Consider the following 11,229-nt stretch of genomic DNA (forward strand, 5'->3'; position numbering starts at 1 on the left):
CATAGCGAAATTTCAAAAGGTCGACTTCGTGTCCATAAACCGTTCATTCTGCCATACAGGCACAGTATAGGCTTTTGTTCAAGAAAAACAATAGTCATCAAATTCTGAAGTTTGATTATCCCAGGGGTCATGACACAGTCTCATGTAATCCAACAAGCCTGCAGTCTTAGTAAAGGCTGAGTTCTCTGATTCTTTGTAAGTCATGGAATGGTACTATTCTTGATACAAGAATGTTTGATCCACATACTGACGTGCCTTTTATGAGACATTTAATGCAGAGTGCCCATCCCATGTTCCTACGGACTCAGCTTTGTTTCACATCGGCTCCACTTTCTATTGCAGACAAAATTATTCTTACTGTTTACATTGAAAAGAGTAAGACTATTATCACTTTCAAATAAGTAACTTTATCACCATGGAAACAATCTTGAAGATAAAGCTGAAAAGACAGATGTAATGAAATATGAAGATCACATGCAACACTGAATTGTTTGAATGTATAAATAATAATGGCTTTAATTAATTAGAAAAAAACCCTGCTTAATATTCTCCTTTTGAACTGACTAACACAGCTTACCAAATCGCAAAAGTTAACATTCGCACATACCGTTAAAACCTTTACAGTAAACTCGAACGATTCCAAATGCTATTTTCCGCACGATTGCTTCTGAGTGATACACATGGAGGACGCCATTATTCACAACAAAGAGTAAACAGTCGCTGAAAATAGCATTTTTGTCCATATTCCACGGAAAACAAAAAGACAAAGTCATCAATATCCCCCACAACAGCAAAATACTCTGTATGAATATACTAGTTATGATCTACTAGTTATGATTATGTCATTTTTTTTGGAGTGTATACAGCAAAGTGGAAGGAGAGTATTGAAAGGTTTTTAAGGTCTGCTCCAGAAAGGAGCACTATCACCAAAATCAGTTAAAGCGTAACTTGTTCCCATGGAAATGCAACAAGATGACATCCCCATAATTACAGCCTAAGTCATGTTTCCATGGAAACCACAAAAAATAAAATTCATATCTGGGTCTAATCCCCAAAAGGCACATCTGGGGATCATGCTTGATATGTGTACCACGTTTGATGAAACTAGCATGTATAATCTGCTCTGGACAAGATGACATTCTCATAGTTACAGCCTAAGTCACGTTTCCATGAAAACAGCCAAAAATAAAATTCATATCTGGGTCTAATCCCCTTGTTGCGGCGGATAATAAGCTAATAGTAAACACGTCATCAGAAACCCCTAAGTGTATACACTGTAGGTCAAATGTCTGTGTTTTTGGTGAATTTTTGTTTGTTGACAGGTTAGTGTCAGCGACCGGGAAAGAGAAAAATCCAAAAATAATTTTGTAAGTCCTGCCGAACCCTAAATAGTAGATGTTATCTGATTGGTTAAGTCCGTTTCGGACATCTCGCGTTTGATTGGACTGTCATAGGTCGCTCAAAGTCAGCTGATGCGACCTACTTGGGTTTGTTAGACTCAGTATAGCAGTGTAACGAATAATACTTAGCCTAAGTTTACTTAGACTGTCTCCTTTAAGCTCCTGGACTAAATTGGAAGGAAAAGATAACTGAACTGGCATCTGAACCAGCAGTCTGATAGACTGGAAATGACATCAAAGTAACTGTAATTGAAAGATAATTAACATTTTTCAAGGTTATCTACAGTTTGCAATATATCATTGTAAGACTTAATATGATCCTCCTGGAATGCTGTTCAACTGACTCATTGCATTGTTTCACGGATCATGTGGGGGATGTTGTGGTTCATCATTTATGGCTGGGGGATGGTGATGATTTTTATGGAGAAGCATGTACATTGTGAATGAACCCCCCTAAAAGTTCTTGTAAAAAGTAAGTGATACCCCTGTGGATTATCCATGGCCTGTACAGTCTCTCAATCTCAATATTCTGCCATCAGGACCTTCACAAACACACACAAACTTGAGTAGGAAGGTAAGAAAACCAAACACAAAATTACTTTCATAATGGCACGTACCCATCCACTTTGGTGTGGAGATGGCAATTTCCCTGTAACATTGGCACACATCTATCATCGAGAATTTATTGTTGCATATCAACAGAGTAGAACCCATGAGCTACAGACATCACAGACAAGAAAGATATTTTCAGAGGTAAAATCTTACACAGCACATTGATGTTGACCTGAGCTGTGTCTGACAGTCCTGCAGTGTTGGAGGCAGTACAGATGTATACTCCTCCCTGAGTCCTGGAGACAGGTCTGTCAAGTACAACCCCATCCTTGCTGTAGCCACCTGGACCTGTCCACCTGTAGCTTGTTGTTGAAGGGTTGCCTGGTGTGATGTTACTGCTACAGTCGATGTTGGGACTGGTGTTCTCTGTCACATCCTTGTTGCTGGGGACGGAGATGATCACTGGGGCGTCTATAAGCATATAATGTTGAAATAAGCATCATTCTTTTTTTCAACCTTCATTTACCTATCAGTAATGATAATTGGAATGCAAGCAAAGCAGCAAGTCATAACAAACCTGTAACAATAGTCCTGAAAATCACATCTATTCTAATCCTCCAAAGAACTCTCACAACTCAGCCTAAACATCCAGAACATTTGTTCCACAGTTGCTCATGTTTTTGGAGGAACAAATGGAAAAACTTGGAAAAAAACATCAAATGGAAACCAGTGAGATGAAATCATCTCAAGAATCGTGACTAATAGTAATGGACTCTGAGGAGAAACATCAGAATCTGAATATGCTTATTTTGCAATGTTTTCTTGTCGCCAGTACTCACACTCCACACTGAAGAATAGTTGTTTAAAGGTCACATGCAACGTAAAACACAACTTTGCAGATTCTGATAACTTTCGGTATGGACATACCGAAACAAAGCATCAAAAATGCAAATTCAACTTATAAAGTTGAAAAATAACGCGATGAAAAAAACCGCGTGAAATCGGAGTTCAAACGTTTCACTAATTTTCCCCAGACTTTTCTGGGGAATACGGGTTTCAACAGCTGGTTGTGCTCATAGCACGTGCGCAGTGAAATAGGTTCGCGCAACTTGGAAGCGGGCTGTCTGGTGAATACTCTGTGAAGGCTTTGGTGTGAGCTAGTTTCATAATGTTTTGTTGATATCTCACAGGCGCGAGCTTGTTATATGTTATGACTGTAAATTAACTGTTTATATAATTTCATTTGGCTATTTCACCACACGTTCTTCTTACCGAGACACTTTCTCAGTTCGATACTTAAAAGCAATGTCATTATTTAGCGTTGACAGAATTTCTAACTGTGATATAGATATGTCGTTGTCACAGACAAAACTCAATGTCTTGTTTTATTGACACCAGTGTGTCTGCCCGCCTGTCTGCTAATGACAATATTCAATACACAACTGCGATCACTGACCACATGCAATTTGAACTTAACACCAATCAGGCTATACACCATAAACAAAACGCATTGATTTATGGCCCGAGTTCGGTCTCTGTCAGGCAGGTGTGATACTTGAACACATGACATGTTATGATGTCTGTTGATTGCAAAATGTTATGCACAAAAAATGAGCATGTATTTACAAAACCCAACCTTCTATATATACACACACAATGAGCCGTGGGGCGGCATCTGCGGCATCTGCTAATGAACCAGCCGTTACACTTGAGTGCACACCCACCCGCTCTGACTGGGTTCAGTATCCCGGCTGCTTCGTTTCGAGGGAGGTAAACCCAAGTATAAAATATTGCACTTTTGATTTGCGATTATACGCTTATAATTTTGTTTATTTGTTTTTTCATAATCAGCAATGCATAATATATGTCATGAAGAAGTGATAGTTGTGTTTTAATTATGTTTGATTTTTTTGGTTGCATGTGACCTTTAACATTAAGGTGCTTGAAAAATGTTGAATCCCCACAGAGGTTTTCAGTGTGCAGCGTGATGTGTTATTGCACTGGAGGTCTGGGTTTTAAGATAACTCATTCTCACACATAAGATATACTCACACGGCACATTGACGTTGACCTGAGCTGTGTCTGACAGTCCTGCAGTGTTGGAGGCAGTACAGATGTACACTCCTCCCTGAGTCCTGGTGACAGGTCTGTCAAGTACAGCCCCATCCTTGCTGTAACCACCTGGACCTGTCCACCTGTAGCTTGTTGTTGAAGGCTTGCCTGGTGTGATGTTACTGCTACAGTCGATGTTGGGACTGGTGTTCTCTGTCACATCCTTGTTGCTGGGGACGGAGGTGATCACTGGGGCGTCTGATAAATTTATGAATGGAAGTGTCACACATGCCACAATATTTGTAAAAACAAGAAATATTTAAAAATGAACCTCCTAGTTCATTGTGTTATGAACACAATGGAAAGACTAAGAAATATTACAAAATGATTATTGATACACACACATAATTATATCACTATCCTGCATAATCCACTAACAGGACCATATCCGGTCCCTCACTGTGTGACAACTGAAGTGCCTCATAACCACAATTACATTTAAAAAGTTTCCGCCTCTATATCTCAAAACAGTATCCCATACATTTTGGTCATGAACGTTATACATAATCTGAAATTTGGGCGAAGTATCATGATATAGGAACAAGGTGTGGCGAACAGTAACAAAACAAGTGTAGAAGTGAGCATACCTCACATACTCACACTTCCCATTTTGGGACATGGAAATGAGTGAGTGAGTGAGTATGGTTTTACGCTGCTTTTTGCAATCTTCCAGCAATATCACGGCAGGGGACACCAGAAATGGGCTTCACACATAGTGCTCATGTGGGGGGACATGAAAATGACTATATATATATATGATGTGACAAGAATCAGCAGCTCACAAGACTTTCTCATTGACTTCACCAAACCTTATATAGCTGATTTTAATGAAAAGTGTACACAACATATTTGGGCCCATAACATTTTAGCATTACTATCTTCATACGTTTCGGGGTGCCCATCACATCGGCACAAGTGAGACGATTCAGGCCATATATAACATCACTATTTTTAATTAATTATAAGGCTTGTTGGAGACACACAAAAAACAAGTCATTTTTATTCATTTTGACTCATATTTTACAAATGTTTTGTTGAAAATATGTTGTGTGTTAATTAAATACTAGTCAAACTGGATGAACAGAAGTTTATTAATCTGACTGTCAAACATTTTGTGAATAAATCCCCTGAAATGATTCTGTCTAAGGCTTAATTGTGATTTTGTTAATTTGTTTTCAAGTGGTATTTCATTGCAAATAAATGGCATTACATAATATTTCTCATAATTAATGTAAAAAAATGTTAGAAAATCGAAGTCAGATTTGGAAAACAAATCACGTTACCTACAAATACCATTAAACATGTTGCTGTTTCCACAGACGAACACATTAGTGAATGATGTGCTGTTTTTACGAAGATATCGCACAAAATAGCCTGTATTTGTAGGTAAATATTAACTCCCAAATGTAACCTACAAGTACCAACAACTGATCACATTCAAATATATTGGTGGAGTTAGCTACCTGGACATGTGTTCCATTTGGAGGTCATCATAAATGAGACCAGACAACATCGTGGTGATTAGTAAGTATATTTTACATTTTCTGTAAGAATGTATATATAAATAAACCCATGTCACAATAACATAGGATGCATATCAAACCTGCTACAACTAACCAACTTTAATTTTGGCACATATGAGCATTCAACAAAAAATGTTCTATTCAGGCATGCACTGCAGTTCGTGGTTTACACTAAATGTCAGAAAACAAGATGATCTTGTGATAAAATTAAAAGTTTGCCTGATATCATGCGATAAATGGTAGATTCGTAGGTAGCGTGTGTTTGTTGGTAACATTCTGTATTTGTAAGTAACATTAGTCAGTGTGTTTGAAGTGGTATGCCTTGTTGAGGGCTGTCACTGATGCACTTGCGAACATAGGAGAATTGAGACTGTAGTAGAAGTTAGTTGCATAGGTTTAGTAATTAGATTTGTCAAAGGTATGTCTTATTCGTAGGTAACTCGTTTGTAGTTGAAACTATCTGTAAATGTCTATCTAATAGCAACTGTCATTGCAAAATATGGATAATCATAGCAGATGAACTGTAAACAAAATACAGAGTACGGTCCCACCACAATCGAACTAGAACAGGAATTATCAGTTGAACTAGGAACTTCGGGCTGCCTGCCTCCAGAAAGGATTTCCAGATTGTTTCTCCCTCATTCGTCGGCATTGAAATCTTCGTTGGAATCTTATAATTCTAACCTGGTTAAGGCGTTCTCACTCAATGCCATCCCTAAGGTGTCTCAGAGGTCAGTTTATGCCATCCATGATAGACTTATTCCTGTTAACGCGCCACAGATGGATAAGGACTTTGCTCAGCTCCAGGATTTTAAAGCTAAGAATGCACCCTTTAACTCTCAAGGATATTGATGTCGCTCAATGGACACTTTATCTTATACCAATTGGTTTGAGGCGGGAGTACGAGCCTTGCTGCCTCCACTTTTCCAGGATTATGAAGGCATTAAAAAGGACACATTAGTATCTATGTCAGCAGAGGAGGTCACTATGGAGCATTCCTTTTTGCATGTTGTTCATCAATTGGTGGTGGATGCTACGCATAACCAACTTTGTACACTGGGAAGACTGACGGCTATGGAGAGGGCATATATACTACTCAAAACAAGTTAAGGGTCATGCGATGTCATCATGTAATGCTATTGATGAGGCTGGTTGCATTATGTATAAATAAAACTTTTCATTCCGTGTATGGCAGTTTATCCAAAACCATTGCAGAACCCGGATAGAGGCTGCAGATAACTGTGGTGCCAATAGTCACCATGTGGTAGGGTGTTAAAAACTGAACAAATTGAAACATCGAGTGCTTAACAGAAGCGCCACCACTGTGCGTGTGAAAGATGATGTTTCATCATGAACAACATGTGCACATGTTCTTCGTGGGATTAGTGCTGTGCATGCTTATTTTGCCTATAAAACTTGTAATTGTCTCATTGTAATTGTCACTTGAAATTCAACAATGGCAAGACGTCCACTGAGCATGACAGAGAGAGGAAGAGCGCTTGCGTGGCTTCAAGATGGCAAATCTCAACGCAGTGTGGCTCAGAGACTAAATGTGAGTCAGAGGGTCATTGGAAGGTTATGGCACCGGTTTCGTGTCACTGGAACGCTGACTAATCGACCAAGTTCTGGCAGGCCTCCATCAACAACTCCTAGAGAAGACCGATACCTGACAAATATGGCTCTCCCACAACGCAGAGTAGCTGCCAGACAATTCCGTGACCAAATGAGAACTGCCACAAGTGCCCTGGTATTTGATCAGACTGTCAGGAACCAACTAACAAGGAACAATCTTCGGGCACGGTGACCAGCAGTACGACCACCGCTCCTTTAGTGACACACAACAGCAAGACATGACTGGTGTAGATGTCATGTTCGTTGGCAACGAGCTCAGAGGGCATCAGTTCTTTTCTCCAACGAGTCTAGGTTTACTCTACAGTTCAATAATGGTAGAAATCGTGTGTATTAGCGTCCAGGAGGGAGGTTTGCTGACGTTAACGTCAACCAACGTTTGTCATTTGGAGGCGGGGTTGTCATGGTTTGGGGTGAGTTTTCCTTTCATCAAAGGACACCTCTCTATGTCATTAATGGTACCCTGACCGGAAATCGCTAAATACGGGAGATTATCAGACCCCTTGTTTTGCCATGTTTACAACGTACCGGCGTCGGATCCATATTCCAAGGTGGCAATGCCCGACCACACCGTGCCCGTGTTGTGACGGACTTCCGTAGACAGAACAATGTTTTCAGCACATGGAATGCCCGGCATATTCAGCAGATTTAGCCCCTATGGAACATGCTTGGGACGAGTAAGGACGTCGGCTTCGTAACATCAACGCCCCTCCAAACAACCGTGCAGAACTGGCCCAGTATCTCATTGCAGAATGGCAGACAATACCCCAAGCCTTCTTCCAACATCTGGTGAACAGTAGGAGACAGAGGCGTACTGCTTGTCTTACTGCTCGAGGTGGTTACATCCGTTATTAGTCCAATGTTGGCTTTTGAACTTTCACTTCTGACAGTAGGTCACTTTGACCTTATTGATCAGCAATCATTGAGATTCCTGCTGTTTTTGTCTCCTGTTATGGTTATCATGAAATGTTGGCTCGAGTTGTTATATGATCGCTACATTTTACTGTTATTTATATTTGTAGTTATGGCCATTAAAAGTTTTGACCCTTAACTTGTTTTGAGTAGTATAGATTGAATTCTGTCAGAAGCCTACCAGAGTCAACTAAAGATTTACTCTTCCAACAGCCCCTGGATTCGGAGTCTCTGTTCCATGGACAATGTAGCCACGCTATATAGGCTAACTTTGAGGTGTTGTCGGGCAGCAAACCAAATGTGACGAAAATGCTCGCAGACCCCCACCACATATAATGGCCTGTAAAAAAAAACTGATACCACAATCAGAGAGTATTACAGGCCTTTTCATGAGCCCAAGACATCATACTAACTGAAAATAGTGTCAAACAAAATCAGTACTGGGGAGGCTACGAAATCCTATTTCTAGGCCTCTTTTGAGATTCTCCTCCTGGACTAAAGGATGCAGTTACATCACGGAACTTGAATCAGAGACTAGCTTCGGCTTCACTTTCCCAGAACAGGAGCAGGCCACAGTCTAGAATTAGGAGGGATTCGTCAGCTAATACTACCCTGTCATCTATTTACAGCTGTCAGGAGCCGCTTCAACGTTCAGCCTTTTAGGCAGCCGTTGATGCAAAGCCACGTTCTTCATCTTCGACATCAGCGTCCTGAGGATTCCCATCCACTAGAGGCAGGGGCAGAGGTTTCAGGTCTTTTTGTGGATCCAGAGAGGGCGCCAAGAAATATTGACTTAGATCCAACAACCCAGTTTACTCAGCCTTGCGATTTGGAAACGTCCCTCGACTTGCAAACATATTTTGATCTTATTCAACCAGTGGTTCAATCTCCTGTGGGAGGTCATCTCGCAGAGTATGTGGACAACTGGAAACAGATCACTTCAGTAATAGAGAAGGGATTTATCCTGCCGTGGGATAACCTACCCCCAGGTTTGTTTCTATGATCATCCTCATTTCGTCCGTATGCTTCTTCAGAACAAAGAATACCAGGGAGAAGAAACTGCAAGACTGGTCCGCCGGGGGGATTTCTACAACAGCTCGTTTGTCCAAAAGCTGTTGAATGGCTACCGACGCTCCCGATAAGCGATCCCCTTGCAGAAAAAATCTTCTTCCTACAGGCTGATAAATTACTGGGGGTAGATTGTATCACTTATTTCAGATTTCAAATCACCTTACATGCACATGCTGCATGTCGTTGGATAGCTAGATCCTGGAGCTACACGGTGAATGTTTCCGTCTTTTTTAGGCAAATTTATAGCCAAGCATTTAAGGTTTCTGTGAGTTTAAGCTGTGTGTTTTTCTTCCACGTAGGTCCCGGTGGAAGAAGTTTGTTCCACCCAGCCTCCGGTGAAAGTTGCCTGCGCCATTGCATTTTGGAAGCCTTCTACTTCATCATATCTAATCATGTTATACATTGTTGGAAACCTGAGCAAACGTGAACATTATGCTGCCCCTGGTTACCAATCCAGATTGAAACTCCAACGTAATGTTTTGCGTAATTTTACTGAAGTTGAATTCTTCTGTGATGTAGCAATTTTTTGCCAATATCATGCAGTCATGATATAACAGCTACTACTCTTACACATCACCTCACAAAAGACATTTCTATAGTGTGTTTGATAGCCATTTTAGGCGTGTTTTAGACAATGTATAATATGCACATGTTGCACATTCAGTGGTGGAGCTATATAAGTATTAATGTGGGAACTGCACAATATATGGGATGTTATATAGATAGGAGGAATTTAGATGAATCTGTACACCGGCTATACCAGCGGTGTAAATATTTACATCTGTAGTGCATGTGCAAGATCATTCATGTGGGATTCTGGAAATATGTAATATGTTGAAGGAAATGACATGGGACATTGCTCATGCTATTCATCATTCGTTTTCCTGAAGATGCTCGATGTACCTGATGGCCATGGTGTAGCAGAACTGAAACAGATTGAGTCTTGACAGGTGGCTGAAAGGCAAGTTTGCTGGAAGCAAGCTCAAATGTTGGTGTTGCATAGGGGGAGAAAGGGCAACCCTTAGAGGAGAGGCGATGGTGGCAAAACGATGGCTAGTGCAGGCAAACCAGTTCAGGTCTTGGCAGTGGCTCAGAGGCGACTTGGCGGTAAGCAAGCGCAAACGGTGGTGATTTTCTGCTGGAAGCAAAACGAAATGCTGGTGTTGCATAGGAGTGAAGGGGTGACCCTTAAAGGAGAGGCAATGGTGGGAAAATAGTGGCTGGTGCAGGCAAACCAGCTCGAGTCTTGGCAATGGCCAAGTTTGAGTCTCGGCAGTGAACAAGCTCAAACGGTGGGGATTTTCTGCAGGTAGCAGGATGAAATGCTGGTGTGGCATAGGGGGTGAAGGGACAACCCCAAGAGGAGAGGCGATGTTGGTGAAATTGTGGTTGGCGCAGGCAAACCAGTTCGAGTCTTGGCAATGGCTCAGAGGCGACTTGGTGGTAACTGTGAATGATTTGCCATGTCAAATCTTTGCAATTCCCTAAGGTGTGGCATATGGGAAAGGAGAGGTCTATTGCTATATGTGAGGCACCCAATTGATGGGTAAACGTGAGGGCATGACATGCCAAATGGACGTTTACATTTTCCGACGTTTGCTATGTAGTGTAGCGTAGTATGTGCTGTTCATCATGTGTTGCAGCTTTCACTGCCATTATCAACAGTACCTGAAGGAATCACAGAGATCTGCTCTATCAGGATGACCTTTCTCGTAGACTCAACTGCGCCTTCACAGCAATCAGACTTTGAAATCAAAGTAGAATCCTTCCAGGTTTCATGTTTCGTATTATTTATCTGTCCATTATATAATTGTTTGGTTATTGAATTCACGAGCTATGGTTATCCATGTGGGTATATGACTGTGATTCACAAAATCTTCGTCCTTATCATGTTGGTCATACAAATGGGGAATGCTAAAATAAAAGTACTAGTTAACACTGTCTCTCTCTCAAATAAAACACTAACCCCAAACCGATATAACATAAAATTAACATGAAAAGGCAGTAAGTCCTTCTCTCTCTAATCTAAA

The sequence above is a fragment of the Haliotis rubra genome, unplaced genomic scaffold (assembly GCF_003918875.1).
Source record: "Haliotis rubra isolate DU_JTF1 unplaced genomic scaffold, ASM391887v1 Scf755, whole genome shotgun sequence".
Taxonomy (NCBI): domain Eukaryota; kingdom Metazoa; phylum Mollusca; class Gastropoda; order Lepetellida; family Haliotidae; genus Haliotis; species Haliotis rubra.